This window comes from Eretmochelys imbricata, chromosome 4 (genome assembly GCF_965152235.1).
Source record: "Eretmochelys imbricata isolate rEreImb1 chromosome 4, rEreImb1.hap1, whole genome shotgun sequence".
In the NCBI taxonomy this organism is placed as follows: domain Eukaryota; kingdom Metazoa; phylum Chordata; order Testudines; family Cheloniidae; genus Eretmochelys; species Eretmochelys imbricata.
In genome coordinates, this window is record NC_135575.1 from 77,831,202 (window position 1) to 77,852,133 (window position 20,932).

At 39.0% G+C, this 20,932-nt stretch overlaps 1 long non-coding RNA gene across 2 annotated transcripts in view; it reads right to left on the reverse strand.

Annotated features, from left to right (window-relative positions):
• Positions 1-20,705, reverse strand: part of LOC144264118 (uncharacterized) — a 41,594-nt gene extending 20,889 nt beyond the window's left edge. The window contains exons 1-4 of one of the 2 annotated variants that reach the window (XR_013345953.1): positions 20,214-20,705; positions 18,459-18,563; positions 14,268-14,329; positions 2,715-8,751 (exon numbers count right to left, since the gene is read on the reverse strand). This is a non-coding gene — a long non-coding RNA (uncharacterized LOC144264118). Of the gene's footprint in view, positions 1-2,714; positions 8,752-14,267; positions 14,421-18,458; positions 18,564-20,213 lie in introns of both variants that reach the window. The other variant, XR_013345952.1, reaches the window with a different exon arrangement.
• Between the last annotated feature and the right edge of the window lie 227 nt (positions 20,706-20,932).

Here is a 20,932-nt window from a genome sequence, read left to right on the forward strand (position 1 = left end):
CAGACTGTAACAAGAGTGATCAGGAAAGGTGAGCTATTACCAGCAGGAGAGCGGGTAATAGCTGCTGGTAATAGCTCACCTTTCCTGATCACTCTTGTTACAGTCTGTATGGTAACACCCATTGTTTCATGTTCTCTGTGTATATAAAATCTCCCCACTATATTTTCCACTATAGGCATCCGATGAAGTGAGCTGTAGCTCACGAAAGCTTATGCGCTAATAAATTTGTTAGTCTCTAAGGTGCCACAAGTACTCCTTTTTTTTTGTAAACAATTGTTTTTGCGTTATAAAGGTTCTTTCCTGCAAGATCACAGGATCTATATTGTTTCCTCTCTTGTTCAACCTGATACTTCTGAGACGTTTGGGAGGAGACCTGCACTATAATGATTTCACAGTATGCCAATAACTCCCAGTGCACTCTCTATCATGTCTGACCCAGCTGGAGCAGAATTGTCCATTGTCCTGGACATGTGGAAGAAAGACAAGTGATGTGGTTTAATTAGGGCACAACTTCATTAACAAACTCTCCTGGGAACTACCCAGGAATGACTCATTCAGTGGAGGTCATGATTCCTTCCTTAATCATTTCTCTTCAATGAAGGGCTGCCATCAGAGCACCACACCCTCCACAACTGGTCCCACCGTTACTTGGTTCCACTGCCTTCCCCTCATATAAGGGTTAAGGGGCTAAGGAAAGCGCATTGATTCCTCATTGTACCAGACATTTGGAACCCCAAACCCATTCCCAAGTGTCTCTAGGGGATGGATGTCTTCTCCAAAATCCACTTCCAACTCCAGTTTATCAGGGAACTAACCCCCCCATGGAATGAATATCTGAACACCTGCCACCAGGAGGGACCAGCAATTAACTTGGCTGCCTTTCCCCATCTCTAGATAGGTTCGTAGATAGTTATCCATTCCCTCCTTAACACTGGCCAAAAATATGTATATGCTCCCCAGGTGAAGAAGTGGTGAAGAATAATTCAGCTACCCAGTTCAATATTTTTGGTGGGTAAGTATTGATCCTCCCTATTCCAGATAATTCACATATCTTTTGGCCTTGTAGCTCACCACCATACCTGTGGCTACAAACTTTGATACATCCCTGGGAAAAGATCCTGGATCTGCCCTATATATCTGTGCCCTGGCTGTCAAAGATTGTAAGAGGGCAGCTTGTCCTAGAGTATGCCCCTTTTATCATGCCAACTCAGATTGGCCTAGCCACCAAGACCCACTTTGACCCTCCCAATATCACTGGCTGCCCAGAGATGCAAACATCACTTCTCATGACTCATTCCCTCTCTTCCCCTAACACACCCCTCCTTGTCCATTTTTCAAAACAACTTGGGCTTAGATGAGAGCTAGCTGGCTGCAACTTCATCCAGACAAAACAGAGTTGGAATGGGGGATACAGCTGGAGGAGTTGTTGAGACATATGTTGGCACGCCTCACTGAGGGATGGTAACCACCATTTGTAAAACAGATGCACAGCTTTGTAGTGTTGTCAAATCCCAGGCTGCCTGTGGATACGGGCAGCAGTAGTCATGAGGATGTCTTTTTCCAGTTGCATTTGGTGAGAAGAGGGCAATCTTTTCCCTCTGAAGTGGACCTTGCCACAATTATCTCTGCCTTTGTCACTTCAAGATTAGATAGCCCTACATACGACTGCAGTTTGTGACCATTGAGAAGTTGAAGCTAATGCAGAATGCTGCAGCATGTGTATTAAATTAGGTACTAAGTTGGGAGCATGATAAACCTTAATCTTCAATTGTCCACAAAAATAACCCACCAAAGAGCAATAAACAAAACAGTCAATAGTGCAGCACCTAACCACCCTATACATTGAGCCAATGTCAGTGGCTGTTTATGTACGTTCTATATGTAGCAGAGTTTTTAACAGTGAGAGTACTTAACCACTGAGACAACTTATCTAGGGATGTGGTGGATTCTTCATGAGTAGAATTCTTCAGATCAGAACTGAATGTCTTTTAGAAAGAAATGTTATAGTTATAGAAGTTATGGGGTTGATAAAGAAATTATTGGGTGAGATATTTTTGACCTGTGTTATGCAAGAGATCAGATTGGATGATCATAGTGGTTCCTTCTGACTTTGGAAGTCTGTGAATTAGATTCTTTTGTTATTGTTTGTTTGCAAATGACAATGGCTTTAAACAGTTTTGGTTTTATCTAAATTTTAGTTTAACTTTTTAAAATTTTTTTTGTTTGAGTGACCATCCCAAAATAGCACAAGTTTTGAATTGCATCGGGTATTCTTATTCCAATCTGTATTCCACCACAAAGGAAAAGTTATATAAAGCCCCATAAAATAAAGTGATTAAGCATCGAATAATGATTGTTTTGTGGAACATTTTAAAAAAAATTATACTGCTTTCAAGGCTGAGGAAATGAAATTTCATTCATGTCTACCATATTGTATGCACATCCCATACAGTTCAAAGTCTTGTTTTAACACTTTAACACTTCAACACTGGGAATCGGGATTTCCCGACACAATGTGGTCACGAAAAATGAATTAGCACTGACGCAGAGCTCCTGACCTCCGTGGCGCCAAGGGGCTACATTTAGCCAATTTCCTGCAAGGAGCTAGGTCAAGGAAAGTTTCTCATTGATGCCTAATTTAATTTATATTACCACATTGCTTTTTTCCCTTTTACTTTATGGGAGTGACTTAAAAAAATACTTTTAACACTTACTTGAATATCGTTCGCTGGCCTAAAGTGAGATTAATTCCATTGCCTTTGTGCGTGCCCTGTTTGCCTGTAAAGTCAGACGTTTTGTTATTTCAGCAGCCTTCAAACATGTAATAAATAAATTTTCCACTGGGTTGGCACTTCCTCTTTACTTCCTGATGCAGGGGTTGATTGTTCTTTGCAACTCTCTCGGGATTTTATGAGCTTTCTCAGAATGACTGAATTGACCACAGATTCAACCAACGTACTTTTTAGACTATGTTCACACAGAAAACCCAATAGAGGCAATTTATAGAACAATAGTAACTGCTGCATATTGTCTGAGATCAAATGGATTCTCGGGTATAACAGGCAATGCAAATAATGATGGAATGTACTTTAAATGTTGTTGGGAATGGGATCTTAGAATCAGTTGCAGAAAGAGCCACCTATGTCAAAAGTTATATGAGAACATGCATAAAATAAGAACTTCCACCATATTTTAATTCTGTGATTAATTTTTTAATATGGTCACACAAGGAAGACACTCATATCACTGGCAATTTGAAAGAATAGCACACGCTCTGAAGACTTCACTAAGTCAGGAATATGCTACTATACACTGATCCTAACTTGGATCAGGATAGAAATACATATTAGTCATAATATAAACTAACAAAATAGTGTAACTGAATAGCTAAATAAAGAAAAATGCAATGCTAAGGATGCACAGTTAAAGCACAAAGTAAAGAAATGCAAAAGTTTATTCGGCCACATTGCACATCTTACAGCTTATGCTGTATGCTAAAATTACTAAATATTTTTCATTAAACAAAAAAGTAGAATAAAAATAGCTCCTACAGCCGATGCAGTGGAGTTCACATTGCTTATCTGAGATATCTTCCTCCAACCCAGCCCTCCCTCACAGGGTATATCTATGTTGCAGTCTGGGTGTATGATTGCAGCATATGCAGGCATACCTCAGCTAGCCTAGCTTCAACAGCAGGGAAGCAGGGGTTTCATCATGGGCTCTACAAGCCCCCCCAGAACCCTGGGTACTTGGGTGGCTAGTCCACACTGAAGTCCAGGCTGCCATGGCTTCACTTCTAGTGGTGTACACACTAGCTAGATTAAAGCTAGCTCAGGAATGCCAACACATCCTGCAGTTGCCATGTAGACATACCCTCAACAACTTGCTTCTTCAGCACCTCTTCTCTGCCCTAGCAGTTTTTCTCTAGCCCAGCACATGGATGGACTTCTGGAGCTTCAAATTCAGGATGTGATGTTCATCTGGCTCTATGAGGGCACTGGCCCATACCAGAGTCAGTTGCAGGATCAGGGCCTCAGTTTGTTTTATTATCAAAGCTTGTAAGCTTCTTGAACAAAGATCGGCACATTTCACTAGCTGAACATTCATGTTTATATCCACAAGAGATGGTTTGAGGAAAATCTCTATTGCCAACAGTCTGTATGGAGTTTAATGACTATGTTTTACGTTTTAAAATCAAATCCAGTGTGTCTTCAAACCAAATAGAGGCCCTCAGCACTGGTTATGTCTGTGCCAATTTCAGAGTCTGATTTCAGCCCTGTTTTGCATAAGCCCAACTCAAAATAGTGTGATTAATTTTTTTTTTTTAACCCCGGGAAAAGTCATTTGTTCAGAATAGCGTGTAAAGGACCTGGACTCATCCTTTCAACCAACCAAACATGGAAAAATTCAGAACAATATTTTAAGTTAGGAGGGGATGAAAACCAACTTATAATGGAAACTGGTTTGCAACCTTAGCTAGAGTGGTCACTATTCTAATCACAACATAACTTTGTTTACACAGTCATACATACCATTGAATACTAAACAAGCTGCCAAAATAAATGGAGCACAATATTATTTATCCAAGGATGAATTCCCTAAAATGAACATTAACTTCCACTCTTGACCCTATGTTAGCTTGTGAACAAGATACCAAGCTCCAATCCCAAATTGGAGTTGCTGTGTGACACTGTTAGGCTGCATTTAATGACTACTAATATGCCAGGAGTCCTTCCTCCCTTCACCTGTGGAGTTCTCCAAATTAGGTTATAATGATCACTGCTGTTTTAAATGTCTATGAACTTTTCCAAGCAAATTTTATTTCATATGTACCATATGATAATTAAGGATGAGTTAAAGTCAAATTCAGACCTTTTAAGTCAGCTATAAGTGCATGCAATGATAGTGAAGTCAGTCAAATTTCAATGGTCTGAAAAGAGAATCAATCTGAATCTTCTCACCTCCTTTTTACATAACCTGAACCAAATTTTAAATACTTCAAGAAGTTTGAATAACAACCCCACCATCCCAGTCTCCCTCCTTAATTTCTGTCACAGGGAACAAAGTTAATGAGGGAAGCCCACAACCTTCCAGTAAGTGTTTACTGGTACTTGGATATTGTTTGAGACCAGCACTTTGTGCAGCTTTTCCGTAAGAAACGCTCTGGGTTTTTTGTCTTGCGGTCAGTAAAATGAGTTCAAGTAAGGCCCAGCAGAGAGAGGCTACTGCATGTACTGGGCCCCACTGTGACTGAAGTAAGAATACAAGAGAGAAAGTTGCACAATCACCTGGCCGCGAAGACAGCCTGCTTCCAGGAATGGTGGGGAGAATTAAGATGTTAACTGGCCTCTTGCCAGAGAAAAGCTGCACTTACAGTATCTCAGTCCTTATTTCCATATGCTCCATTTAAGTGTGGAGAAAGGGCCTGCCACCACAGATCTTTAAAGGTTAAAAATGCCCTAGGAAGGGTTAGTTTTGAAGGGGGGAAAAATAGGGGCCTATGGGCAAGGAGCAGTCACCTATTTGATCTTTGGGGTGGTAATTGGTCCCTGTGTCTGCTTAAAGCTGAAATTTTGTTTCTCAGATGTGGTGTTTCCACATCAATTAAAAAAGAAAAATACATAAATCCACAGACAGTTCTCCACACCTGGAGAGAGAAAGAAGAAAAAATTAAGTGTGATAGATGCTAGTCTGTAACTTAATGCACTGCTGAAAGGTGCTCAGACCCTGTGCTGATGGGCAGCAGAACAGAATGAGTAACCTGTGTGGCTTCTGAGCTCAACAGGTTACACAGAGCTTCTGCATGCTCTGCAGCCACTGAATCTGGATCTTTGTTTTGGAGACTCTCTCCAGTGCGGTCACCCTTTTGGTTCTGCTGAATTGACTAGTTCAGACAGCACTTGCTGTCAATGGCCATCAAATATAAGTATCTTAGAATTTAAAAAAAAGCTCATTATCACCCTGTTCCTAACTAGAAACTGTGCAATAGTAATGCCGTGACAGTGTTTAGCTTTGGGTACATAACGTCTTGTAAAGTAAATCGCAAAAACCCCAGAATGAAATTTATAGCTGCCTAAAGCCAACACAATTATAAGACATGCCAGAAAATTGTCTTGGTTAAGATGAAGAACCCTGGGGGGAAACGGCATGCTAACTGCTTAGTGTAATGGATTTTACAACCATATGAAGTGCTGAAAGCATCACATAAAATGCATATGCTATTAAACTCTTGACCATACTTGTCTTTTGATAGGAAGACAAAAATGTTCTTCCAAAAATTGTAATTCTCCTACATTTCTGGTGTTTTTATCTGCACATGCATTTCTTTTTGTAGCAGCCTACTACCTAAGGAAGTCCTATCAAATCAAAATGTACCTAAGGTTCCATCTTACACAATTTGTCACTGGATGAAAAACCTTTGCCAAAACTTGGCAAACTCAGGTGCCCAAAATTATGTATCCATAATTAGGTGCTTAATGGTAAACATGGATTTATGTGCTTAACTTGAGACTCCCAATTTCAAACTGTTGGCTCTTATGGGGGTATTTTGACTTGGAAAGGAGGGAAGACATTACTGGGATCATATAAACAGCTTTCTGACCTAAGGTCTGAATGAAATATTCTATTAAAAAAAACAGAATCTTTACAAGTGTTCGAATTATAACATAAATCATACATTTAAAAGTGAGTATGTTGCTCATTAGGATCTTCCAGGCAAAATCTCGATCCCATTGCAGTCAGTGGGAAGTGGGACCGTGATCTGTCTGTTAGTGTCTCAGGCAATTGGCTAAAATCTACAGCTACTTCTGAAATCCATAGGTTTTTTTTTTTTTGAATGTCTGAAACATTCTCCTTTCACAGATAGAGAGGACTTGATTCTTTGCTCCCAGTCTGACTCCTTTCCACTGTGGTAGCAGTGGAAGAGGTCAGAAAGCAACCGTAACTCAAGCATTTTGGGGACTCTCCTGGAATGGGGCCAAATCTCCACCATTCCCTCAGGGCTCCTCCCTTGCATAGGATCATGTTTCCAATTGCAGGGGGCATGGTGTGTCTTCTGCTCTAGTGAATGGTCCCTGAAGGATCATGTACTGCCAGCATACATTGGAGTAGCCCAGTTTCTAACTGGGATCTAGGGATTACAAAGGTGGTGTAAAGCCATTGCTGTCCTTAACTACTTGGGACCTATGCCAAGATAGGTTGACTGGACTTGAAAACCTGACACTTAAAAGTCAAATAAATATGAAAATCAGGTGTGTTTTATAGTAAAATTAAGAGCTAAGCAATCATTTTACTTTTATACTGCTCTGTCACTGCCACTGATACTCAATCATAATGGAAACTACCTGCTCCTTAGGAACAGTGGACCCTGGGGATATTTTGGTTCATTGGTCTGATAGATTTCAGCCCTTTGCTTACTGGTCACTGGAACTAAACTAGATTCTCAATACACAGTGCCTCCACTTAATGTCCAGGGGAATATATTAATATACATTAATTTCCCTACAATCTCTAGGACATTAGGAATGAAAAGCAATCCAGGAGAAACCAGTTCTAAAAAGGAGTGAACAGTTCAGTTGAGGAAAGGACAAGGTTTAATTAAAGAAGTGGAAAAGATACGACTTGAAGGAAAAGAAAGAGGCAGGAGAATCAAGGGGAAAAGATGAATGACCAATTAAACGCACAACAATAATCAGACTCTCCCTCGAATAAAAATATCCCAATAACTAAATGTAATCAAAATGCCACATAGAATAAGAAGGCATGTGGGTGCAACCCCAGCATTTATTTTCAGCTCTTGGTTGGTCAGTGGCACACAGATGGTCCATAGGAACACTGTTTTTTTGCTGGAGCCCTATAGGAGTGGCTGAACACATTTTTTTTACAGTAAAATGATCATAAGAACAAGGCAGTCTTGTTGCCAGTGTGCAATGTGGTGCCACATGTCCCTTCAGTTCTGAGGGAGCCTTCAGCTGGCAGAGGCCCTCACGGATCAGGACTTTATTCACCCTCAAGCCATTTCCTAATTAAGTGAAGTAACTGCAGTTCTCACTGTTAAGGCAGACCTTTCATTTTGTGAAGTAGGTCCCCAAATCCTTCCAGAGCACTGAAAACATAAGAAGTGAGGATGGCAGACTGTTCTGTCCATCTCGCTATAAACTCTGGGGGCTCCTTTTCTCCCTGTTAGGTCCAGCTTGTGATTGGTGATTGCTTGGATGGGTCACTGGCTTCTCTCCGAATCCCATCCTATCTGCTTTAAGGACCGGTCGCTGAGGGGGTTCTGGTCAGCCAGGACCCTTTGGCTGAAAGGCAAAATGGAATTCTCTCCCCTATGCAGCAGAGAACAACTGAGACGCTGTATCTCTTTATGCTGCTGGAAGCCAATCCTCTAACACTAAATAAACCACTCAAAGGGTAAATATCAGGGTTTTTTTTTTTATGATATCCATTATCTACATTAACGAGCACATCAGTTACTACAAATGACTCACGGAATAAGTATGTGCTAAATAAAGAGAAACTATAGTTGTAAAACTTTTCATTCTGTACTCAAGCCTGGCGCATACTCTTAGGGTGAACCCAAGAAATAGAATGCTCCATGCAGCTCATAAATAGTGGCAGACATCCCACGTTTACCTATTTTTTTTTTTAATACCGGATGAAAAAACGCTTGTACTTAACTTTGACACTCTAGCTTTGCAGGTGAAATGTGACTCAGGTGGATACAGCTCCATTTCCTTTTACATTGATGATCTGAAAGACAAGAAAGGAAGCTAAAGCAATTGAGGATAGGGAAAAGCACTGAAAATATGTACAAACATGAAAGTAAGGTCTGAACCTGCTTAAGCTTACTTCATACTTTGTTTCTTTAATCAGTAAATATGTCAAATCCAGTCCCATAGAAAAGAAATCTAAATTCTTTTATGGCCCCAACATTAATTCCACAAAAAGAGCAAATACTTTTCTAGGACATAAGGAAGACTTTATATTAAAATCTTACTGACTTAGTTCCAAGAATCTTTGGGTTTCATTTTACAGTTATAAATGAAATAAACCAGCTTTACCTTTCCAGATTTCTGAATTGTAGCGATAGTTGAAATAATGTCAAGTGTTAATTCTCAGAATCCTAGCAATTAGGAACCTGGGTAACTTTTATGGGATAGTTTGATACTCTGCCCTTTTGGGCAGGAATACATTAGGAATGCAACTTTAGGTCTAAAGCCTGTGAAGTCTTCTCCACATGGTTAACTTTAAGCATGTGAATAGTCCATTGATACAATGCTACCAGCTACATGCTTAAAATTTAAGCATATGTGTAAGTCTTTACAGGATCATGAACTTAATTACCATCTATCAGTGTACAAGGGAACTATTTTATTGCAACAGAAATTGATAAGGCAGATCAATTTTTAAAGTAAAGTCTCTTCAGTGACAAGACCATCATCTGGTTTCCCTCAAACCTCTGTCTGCAACTGTCTTTTTCCCCCTCACGTCAAGAACTGTCTATGAAGTTTGTGAATTATTTCGGACACTCTGTAGTAGAACAGCAAAGATGAATAAATTAGGAAATATCTTATGAATCGATCTACTGGATGTCTAATTTAGGGTTCCTACTCATTTTGACCTCCTTTAACAAACCAGAAGTCCTTGTCTGTGGCTACTTGGCATGTACCTGGTTTATTCTGAATCACCCAATCAGGTTTTCTTTGTGGATTTATCATTGTAAGCAGGCAGCATTTGCCAATAATTACCACAGTGTGGTATCTGAGATTCCACAGTTATTTCCTATTTCAAATATGGGGCAAAACTGTGGTATCTTATTTATGACTATGCAGTAACTGTTGGCAAATACAGTCTGTGTAACGGCGACCAATGAATGTTTTGAGTAGAGACAGAAGTGAACAAACTCACAAACACCACATGGTCCGTGTTCAGGATGTTAACATTAAGAAATGCTTTTGAGTACAGCTCTACGCTAGAGATACAAAACATACATCTACTGTCAACTTAATAAGAAAGTTATTGTGTTAAACAGATAAACTAATTAGCACATAGCTTTGACTCTCAACCCCTAGAGCTATGTGTCCATTACATTGCTCGTAATCCATATTAAATATGTTATATGGTCAGTCACTTGATATTTATTATATAATGCAGAATAGATTTTCCATGCAGGATAATATGACTCCTGTTAATGGGAATAGCACAAATAAGTCTGCAAACCTTAAGCTTTCCGCTTATTCCTGTTTTGCTTTATATCTGAATTAAATAGTGGTTTGAAAAATCTTAATTGAAGACATTAATGTTTTTTGCATAAGTGTCCAACGGGAATTCAATCACTTGGCACTGCCGTTTGTGCTGAAACATTCGGGTAGGTTGACTACTGTGCAAATGTTAGACTAATGAATTGAATCTAATGTCATGTAATTTTCCTACATTTCTACTCTAGAAAGAAAACCAGGGCTTTGATCCAAAACCATCATGTTTCCTGTTTTGGACAAGTAGCTGTGCAGTTTTACAGTGCTACGTGGAAAGATGCAGCTGGGGTGACAGAGTTACACATATTATATAAGCAAATACTCTACAAGCCTGTATGTGGGGAAGTAAATGAGCAGGGAAACACTTTATGAATTGCCCTTTTCTGAAAAGAACTGAAACTCCTTATCAAGAGAGAGGCAAGGTGGGTGAGGTAATATCTTTTATTGAAACAACTTTGGTGCGCTCATGTCCTTGGACCAACACTGCTACAACACTGAAAACTACTTATCAAAGTCCATTAGTGTGTCTCTGGCCTTTGTGTTCTCATCAAAAATAGTGCTGGTTGCCCAGGGCACAACATTAGATAGTTTTTATTTTTTTTACTTTGGTTATAATTAAAATGTTATTGGTATTCTGCACTAAAGTGAAATGAAAGAAACTGTGTGTTCAGCAGAAGCAGTTTTCCTACCTATCCTATGTGGATTTAAGAGAGAAAAATCTTTTTGAGGGCTAAATTGATCGATATAGGGGTTAGCTTTTGTTGCTATTTATTTTCATATTAAATGAAATAATGTGTAGAACGGTATTACCTTGTGGTAATTGCTACACAACCTGCATATGCAGATCTTGCTTTCACTCTACTATGGTGAAGTTGTGCCAAGTAATTACCAGAAATGGTAGCTGCATGTTTTGAGAGAATTGTGAATATTTGGAACTTGAAATTTCCTCGCTGAGCTAACTTTCTGAGATAATGCTATTTCACTAACAGGGAAATCTGTGTGACACTAAATTCAGCCTCTCTTTGTTAGACAGCTTAAAAGCACTCTCTGCTACTGGAAGAGGAAGGAAGACTATGGGTAAATGGCGGGTTGTGGTTTCAAGACACAGAGAGGCGTAGAGAAGTGGCAGTAACAACAGTACAGAGTTAGGAAGAAGTTCAGCTGTGCTAGTGGAGTGGGGGTATGGAGCAGTGAGAGAAGCCTGGATTTTCTAAAGTTCAGTGCAGACAAGGTAGAAGTTATGACAGTAGGGAGAAGAAAGCATTTGGGCAGAGTGGCAGGTTTTGCTGTCCCAATTATAATAATGCTAATTCCAAATATTCCAAAAAGCATGCAATTAAATAATTGGGTTATTCTAATTTGCCTTCTGGGTCCTGAGCCTTTAAGGTACACTTGGGTCATCTTTTCAAGATTTTCCCTGAAAACAGGAAAGCTAGAAGCTGAAATTTGTATAGAATTGAAGTATACCAGGAACTGAAGCTTTAAGAAAAACAACAAATGTCACAAGACTCACCACAGAATCATGAGGGTTACCAGCACTGCTGTTATTGACAGGGTACATCCGCCCATTGTGAATGTAATATGTGGTTGGCTTCTAGACCTCTGACTGTACCTGAACTCCATGGTAACACTGCTTGATAGAAAGCCTTTTCCCATCTCCATTTAAGTTACATAACTGCACATACACTCTCCAATATGGGTCTTGCAACAGTAATCCAACTTTTATCATCTCCCAGCGAGATTACTGCTATATGCTCAACATGGGGCCACATTTGACTCCCACTCAGAAATTTCAGCTAATATTGCTTCCTGCTTGCTTTGCATTGTCAGTCATCGAGAACATATAACCTCTTCAGAAGCTTCACTGTTTCCTTATTTGTTTCTGGACACAATTCATTCAAAAAGGTTTTGATACATACAGTTCTACCTGGTTTCAATCCTGGGTACCAGGCATAGTGCCTTTCTTACCATCAACACTGTCTATGATAGAGCCAATAAATGTCTGAGAAAGGAAGCAGTGTTCTTGGTAGAGGGTTCTGGACTCTAGAACTCAGGGTCTGATGGCCCAGTCAAGGGAGCAGTTCTGGTAATCTTAAAAGCAGGGTGCAAGGCTTATCAATGAATTCATGCAGATCTTTCTTTGAGCAGGTCGGGGATGAGACTATGGAAGATGTGGAGTTTTGGGGGAGAAAGTCCCTGTAATCTGTTTGACCTTTTGTTCTTTGTATAGGTTTTCTTTGCTTAAGATTTTGTTTACTGTAGAGAAGCATATTTTCTAAATAAAAAATGAATACATAAATAAATGTGAAGCAGTCCATTATATTGGCCAAAAAAAAAAGAATATTCCCCTCTCTTCCTCCAGTTTGAAATGCAAATCTTTGAAATTTCCTTTTGATCTGAATCTCAATTATGGTCTGCAGCACGTGTCACTTACCTAAGTTTTCTTGATTATCTAAATCCCTGTTTATAGGAATATTCCCTCCAAAACATTTTTGAGAAAATATGTTGTACTGCAAGCAACAAAATACGTAAACTGTACTTTTAGTAAGAACATGATTTTTTTTAGCCTATTTTTAAATAGTAGTTTTGGTTTGGCATGTCTGGAATACTTACATATTCTTACTTTGTGCTCAAGGTAATCAGAATCCTTGGTAAATCTATTCTGAAGAACCCTCGAAATTAGAAATATATCATCTCTAAGTTCTTTTCTTTTCCCCAAACCATGAACTTTTCCAGTTCATGTCGAGTTTTGAAATTCTATATGCAGGGGTTCCAGAGTGCTGCCTATAGACAATAATGTTACCCTATTCCTCTTGTGAAAACATTGCTGCTGTCCTGCCTGGAAAAAAGTAGATTGTGGGAAAGGGAGAGAACTGGCTCAAGAGAGACTGCACTAAGATTCTACTCCATACAGACTCCAATGAGAGACTGCTGAATTGGAATTAATTTGCAAACCGGATACAATTAACTTAGGCTTGAATAGAGACTGGGAGCGGATGGGTCATGACACAAAGTAAAACTATTTCCCCATGTTTATTTCCCCCCCAAACCCCCACTGTTCCTCAGATGTTCTTGTCAACTGCTGGAAATGGCCCACCTTGATTATCACTACAAAAAGTTTTTTCTCCCCCCGCTCTCCTGCTGGTACTAGCTCACCTTACCTGATCACTCTGGTTACAGTGTGTATGGTAACGCCCATTGTTTCATTTTCTCTATGTATATAAATCTCCCCACTGTATTGTCCACTGAATGCATCCGATGAAGTGAGCTGTAGCTCACGAAAGCTTATGCTCAAGTAAATTTGTTAGTCTCTAAAGGTGTCACAAGTCCTCCTAGACTTTATATTGGCTTCCTAAGAACAGAATTACTGGAATTGAGTATTAGGGCTCCAGGGATGATCTTGCAGGGTGCTGAGTGCCTTCAACTCCCCCTGAAGTCTGCTTAAGTCCTTGGCAGTTAAGGGCACTCCACATGCTTCAGGAGGTGGTGAACATCTCATAGAATCAAATCCTAAAAGCAGCTGCCTTGAACACTGATCACAATCACCTTTGCTAGTTTGAAAAGGCTTATGCAAGAGCAAGGAGCCACCTCTTGCTATTGTTTTGCTTTTGAATGTCTGTCATTAAAAATCTGTATTTATTTTTCTTTCTTGAAAATTTATGAATAGTATTAGACCTATAATTAATCATATTAAGTTATATGAAAATTTTGAAATGTTCTTTGCATAAATTGTGGTTAAAACTCTCTAGAGTATAAGCTTAATATTGTTTTCTGTAATTTACATTGACAAGGGAGGAAGATTAGATCTTTAACACAATTACGCAATGTTTGGCAGATTCTGAGGGTAAATTTTAAGTGATTAGAATAAAGGAATAATTCAAACAAAAAAAAAAAGAAAAAAGTAGTCTAAAGGCAAACTTAGTTAAGTACGGATTTATTTGATGCTTGCCCCCTCTTATCAGGGTACATGGGGGAAGGGGAAATTCAGCCAAGAAAAGTGACTTTCCCTACCTGCCAGACTGGTTTTCTGTTCAGCAGAGACAACAACTCGGACAGATTGGTGTTCCTTCCGTCTACAAACAGAACGACCATCATAGAATTTATTTCCATTGAGCAGCTCTCTTTAGGATCTCTTCTTGGCAGGTTCCCCAGGTTCCTTAGCTACTATATACAACAGTTGAAGAAAACCTCAAAACTTTGTGCAACAGGAGCAATCAACAGGAGTGTACATAAAACAAGCAAAGGGTAACATTCTTACAGGGGAAAGGACAATTTAGGGCCTTTCAGGAATAGAACAAGTGAAGGCCCTAATAGAAGCCAGTTCTGGGAGTGTTCCAGATTATATTTTCTCTATAGATAACTGTTAAAGGTATAAGGAAGTCCCTTTTCTATGCAGCATAGGCTCCAGTTTCAAGAGACGAGAGACATCAATATTCATTCCCATGTAAACTCTGTACTTTGGAAGCAAGACTTGTTTATGTGTCTGCTGCTGAGACTTTACATCCAAAGGCAGTGGTTAGCTCAGTGGTTTGAGCATTGGCCTGCTAAACCCCAGGTTGTGAGTTCAATCCTTGAGGGGGTCATTTAGGGACCTGGGGCAAAAATTGGGGATTGGCCCTGCTTTGAGCAGGGGGTTGGACTAGATGACCTCCTGAGGTCCCTTCCAACCCAGATATTCTATGATCAGATTAAGCCTTTCCTTTCACCTTGTGAAGGCATCTGTCTAGGTAGATTAGACAGACACATAAAATGAGTACCTCAGTAGTGGGGAGGCTGCACTTTTGTGTAGGATTTGGAAAAATCTGGAAAATCGTGTTTAGTATTGAGAATGTACATTCATGTATGAAATCATCTCTGTACCATCTAATCCTTGCATTTTAGAAGCCACAATGACAACTAGAAAGCTTGGGCATGGATACATGTAATCCAACAACAGAGGCTTTCTTTTTTGGGCCCTTGGATCTGGGATCCCTTTTCTGGGCTTTAACTGATGAGCTATTTTTGAACAATGGCATTTGCAGTGGCCATATATTTGTCGACTGTTGTAACTGGTCATTAACAGTAAGCTGCTGTCTTGAGATACTGCCTAAGTGATGACTCTGTCCGTTGCCCATGTTCTTCAACTTCCTTCTAGTTTGGGATATTTTGGCAATGGGTTTGATCAATGAGCGCCACAAGATAGGGAGCAAGATAATTAGTTTTATAATGTAGCATATGTGGTGGATACAGTGTTCATCATTAAAGTCATCCTTTGTCCAAAAAACACAGATTTCCCATATACCTAATATAGGAGGCAACAACGTGGTTTCATTTGGCAAGCACTGATGTTTTTTAAAAAAGATATCTGCTGTGTTGTTTGTGACAGTTTTACTATGTGAGGTGAAAATGTTATGTTAACCAGACTTAGGAAACCTAAGGAGATCATCTCCCTTCACTGAGGAAGAATAGGTGTCTGCCTGGCGTGTGCTGGGACATCGGCACATCTGGAATATTTTAGCTACTACCTATCCCAGTGTGGTGCAGTAGCAACTTTTAAAATGACAGGACTTCCCTTGGGAAGCCAATCAGGAATGCTTCTACTCGTGCGAATGAAGCAAACAGCCCACCATATCCAGGCTGACAAATTCTGGATACTAACCTGTGAGAGGGAAGTAATATGCTGACCTCAAATTACACACATTTAAGTATAATATGTGCTATTAATGCTGTTGTATAAGTGTTATTTTTTGTATTTGGACTTTAATAAAGCCATATTTTGTTACCAATCCATTGCATCCTCGCTATACTATGTCTTGAGGCTATGCATCGTTAAACAGTTTAAAACAAACAACTGCCAAGCTGTTTTGTGTAGAGGGTATTTTGGTGTGAAAATTACAGCTCTCTACCTGCATAATCTACCTTTCACTTTAAAAATAAGTTAGATGATAGAAAAAATCTGTTGGCTTTTGTACTGTGAGCCTGAAGAAGTGTTATTTATTTTATTATTTTTGTTTGTCAGTTATTCTGGTGAGGAGAATGGTTTCCCATAGCTCTTCTTACCTGTTGGCAGCAAACCATCCTCCTTAGTACATCCCAAGTGTGTGCGTTTTCATATCACCACGTACTTTTTCCCTCTTTTTTTCCCTTTGACACAGCAAAAGCAAATAAACTTTGAAGAGGCCTCTCAAGGGACTTGTGAGCTGTTATAAAATTGATACTTAGATTTTAGCAGTTCTTATTTTTTCAATGTGGTCTGGAATGACTATCCCTCTGATTACTGTCTGCATTTTGTTAAGGAAATTATCTTAATTGAACTTTCAGCATATAAATACATGTAAAGCAAAACATGCAACTTTTCTTAATAAATACTCACTTGTGGTTAAAAAACAAAAAGGGGGGTCACTTATTTTAATAACGTAATCAAAAGGTATTTTACTGCTATTGTGTAAGAAGCTGTTACTGAAGTTGAAGTTAGACATATTGTGTGACTTTTTTTTTTAAATTCGAAGTAGTTTGCTAACTCCCTCGGGCCCTTAACTTTGACATTTATGTAATCTGCATTATGCAAACTAATACCAGTTCCTTAGTCAGTCAGGTTTTCAGACTTTGAAAAGTTCCTTAAATAGCTAACTGATCATTTTCAGCCACCAGATTTTCATCAATCTTCCACATGAGAGGATTAGAAGTTCCAAATATGTGCAAGATCTGACCTCTCCACTCCAGCTAGTTCATCCTTCTTGCACTTTATGATCTCTTTTCGCTTGTCACTTGCGTGCAGCTTGAACTGTAATTTCAACAGGAATATTTTGTTTCTAATTTAATCAGACTTTACTCCAGCTATCATTTTTCTAGCAGGCCATCCACAGCAGACAGGAAGTACTTAAACCCAAAATCTATACATCTGAGATCTGAGGCAGTTAAGTTTTGTTTTCTAGATGATGTCTTGCATGTCAGTCTGCTATGCTCACTTTGCTGTGCAAAAGGTTATTTAACTATGCCAGGGAAGGAGGCATTACAGGCAGAGATCTGATGAGTTTGGGGAATAACCCCCCCCCCGAAATCCTTGTGCCATTAAAATCAGTTGATAGGGAACAGTGATTCTAAGCTAAAAAGATATGTACACAAATGTTTTATCTTCAGCAGAGGGATGGAAAAAGTGAAAGTGAGAATTTGCATGCTCCTTGTAGAAGTAATCAAATGCTGAGATATCACAGTGATGGGTGTGGTGCAAGTACATGGATGAATAGATAGCCTTAATGTTATAATTATTCTCCTCACTGTTTTTATGTCAGTGTCATTCTATTGACTTCAGTGGAGTTACTCCTGATTTACACCAGCATGAAAGGAGAATTGGTGCCACTAGGCTGCATTCCTCTTAACATTCCTCTGGGGTTACACAGTATGAGAGCAGAATTTGACAATACCATCTTTTTACAGTTTGTTTCACAGCCTTAGAAAATGTAAAAGAAATTCTTCTATTTTAGAATTTTACCCCTGCAGACAGTTGGCTCTGGTAATATGTGCAGGTAGCTTGACTAATAAGGATAACAGCATTAAATAGGAAGCCTCTCAGGTTTCTGCCCTGAGTTTCTACTGTGGAACCAATGGCAGTCCTGCGGTTAATGCTAGACAGACGCTTCATGTTGATTTTATAAAACATTTTGCCATTTAGAACTCTGTTTTTTTCCTGGAAGACTTGAGGAAAAGTCAGAGTTATTAAGGACATGGAGGCGAATTTATACTGTTACTTTCCTGTCTTCAGGACATTTCACTCCATTTGAGTTTACGTAATAAGATTTGTTCCTCTCAAAATGTTTTGCATTCCTAAGTCATTTTAACTTTTATGCATAAACTAAAAATCAAAGTAATGCCTTTCTCCTGGGAAATGCATTGGTCTCAAGAAATATATAAATATTCAATAATGATTATCTATGTCAACAGCTATAATGATAAACCAACAGACTGCAGCAAAAGAACAAAGTGCACATCATGTAAAACTAACAGAATTCCTACTTGATGAATGTAGCTGAGTTCTAACAAATTAAATTTATCCTACAAGTTAATGAAACTATAGCAAATATACAAAAAGTTGTACCTTTGCCTGTAATGCTCTGTGGAGGTCATGAATATCTCATGAAAATAAAGTCATTACTCAAAGGGCCAAGGAACATGTCTTATCTATGCTAGTAAAGCACAGTGAAAGTTAATAATGGGACTACTCACATGAGGTAGATTAACAGGCTTTATTCTTGGATTTGCCACAGCTCTGGAACTGCCAAGCAGTATGAAGTTGTCATCTAGTAACACTCAGGACAATGTCATCTTATTCTGAAAGTTACCCAACAAATTCTGGTGTTAACAAAATCATCATCTTGAGATGTGAATAGGTTATATAATTTCACTACTGCTAATTACAGACAGTGTAGGCAGTGGTGGTGAAGGTTGCTTAAAATTAAACTGAACCAAATTTCATTGGGGGGGGAGATAAAGGGGACACTGTCAATTTAAATTTCATCCAAAATTTAAATTAAAACAAGTACAAAACCCAAGAGCCATGTTGTGATAACAGTAGGACCTTTGGAGTAGGCACAACTATTACACACATTTCTGTGAGTTTTTAAATTGAAATGCGAACAGTTATTTTTAAATAAATAAGCATTGCATTGCAAGCTCTGGTATGCAGACATTGAAAGTGAACCTGACTATAAAGCAAAGTGAAATGGACTTCATTCACCTTTCACTGACCATACTAATAGTCTGATCCAGCACCTGCAGAAGTCATTGGAAAGGGTCCCTTTGACTTTAATGGGTGTTGGATCAGGCCCATATGACATAAACAGCTAAAAGTAAATTGGAATTAAAAATTCTTTCCAGTGTAGTAATATAAAGCACTGTTATCAATATAGATAGATAAATATGTTTAACATGTAGGATTTTTTATCTCACACCTTTCACTTGGCTCTGTACTTACTGGTTTCAGTGAAAATACCAGGAGAGCGGCTAGTCTTTCTCTGAGTTACCTTAAACCAGGAAGGCCTTTTGAATTCTGCTGTGTGTTCTTTACAGCCTCTCATGGCAGGGGAATGGCGCATGGAGCAATTATTCTGTGAATGATAGGAAATGCCAATAGCCAGCCCTTATTAGCTTGCTGCTGGCTACTTTTGGTAGCTTACGAAGGGATCTGGCAATGTTCATGATATAGGAAATTACTTCTTTTAAAGTAGGAGAACAAGAGCAGAAGCATTAGCTGCTTAAGAGGCTAGTGGGCTTTCTTACTCCTATATTTTGGGAATGTTTGCACAGTTGTGTAAATGATGGCGTGTGCTATAGGGCCAAAAGGGTCTGTCTCAATGGAGCTCCCCAAAAAAGCAAATATGGTGGCCAGCTAATTTTTAAAGTATTCAGTTCAGTAGCTCGTTCTATATGAGTGAGTTCTATCTACTGCATGACCAAGCAGCTAGGGGCATGACAATGACAGCCTACAATACGACGAAACTGGGAAAGCCTGGGTCTTCATTCTGTCTAGGCTTTCAGCATTCCTCCACACTGCAGTTTGACACTCTCTTTATTAGTGCTAAGTATCAGGGTGCAGCCGTCTTAATCTGTATCCACAAAAACAAGGAGTCCGGTGGCACCTTAAAGACTAACAGATTTATTTGACCATAAGCTTTCGTGGGTAAAAACCCCACTTTAGTGCTGCCGTCAAAGCCTATGCTGCCAAATATCATTCAGTGATGTTAAACCCTTTCTCCAGATGTGGAAAATATAATAGACAATCTGAGGGGAAACAGACCTCAGCCAGACCATTTTAAATGATTTCCATTTACAGTAAAATGTGTTTTAAGGTTAGTTAATATTTTAAATGTGGAATTTTAATTGTGCACCATGTCTGAATTTTAAAAAAAATTCCATTGTGTTTTTGTCAGCTCTCCATAGGCTCTTAGGGCAGGAAGAACTTTTAAAGAACAGTTTGCTCACCAGACAGCCTTTCTGTAAACTCTCCCAACTCTCTCTCTTCCACCTGTAAGTCCCTTCCGACAATGTATGCTTTGAACTCCATCAGCTGGGCTCCTGCTGTTCATCTTCCTGAAAACTGGCCCAGAATTTCAGTAGAGACCTATAAATTTCATTTTGTGTAAAAATAGTAATAAAAATTAAATTCAAGGAAGATGCAGGTGGATAGTGTCTCTCAGGTCAGCTCTTCTGGAGAAATGGCATTTTTCCAGCAGCTGCTGTTTAGTATTAGGTACTTGTGAGTCTAATTCTATAAGCGAACTGTATAATGGAGATAATATATTGCTCTTTCCCCCTTCTGATTAATCAAACATGCTGGAACAATCTGCACAGAATAGGATTGTTGGTGATTTTTGCCAGATCTTGCTGTCATGAACATAATATACAACTGCATTGAAATGATGCCATCATATGCTTGATAAATGTTGGTTAAATAACATTCAAACTGTTCCTGGATTATAGTTGTGGCAGCAAAATGACTACACATACTCTCATGAAAGTAGAAATGTTTCACAGTGAGTCAGAAATATTGTATCTGGTTGATTTATATATGTTATATTCTAAGCTACCTAGTTGCTTAAATGAGCTTACGGTAATGATGGAAGGGTAAAGGCTTGAGGAGGCTTTCACACCAAGGAGAATTATATTCATGGCTCCATTTAATATCTATTTTTTATATGATT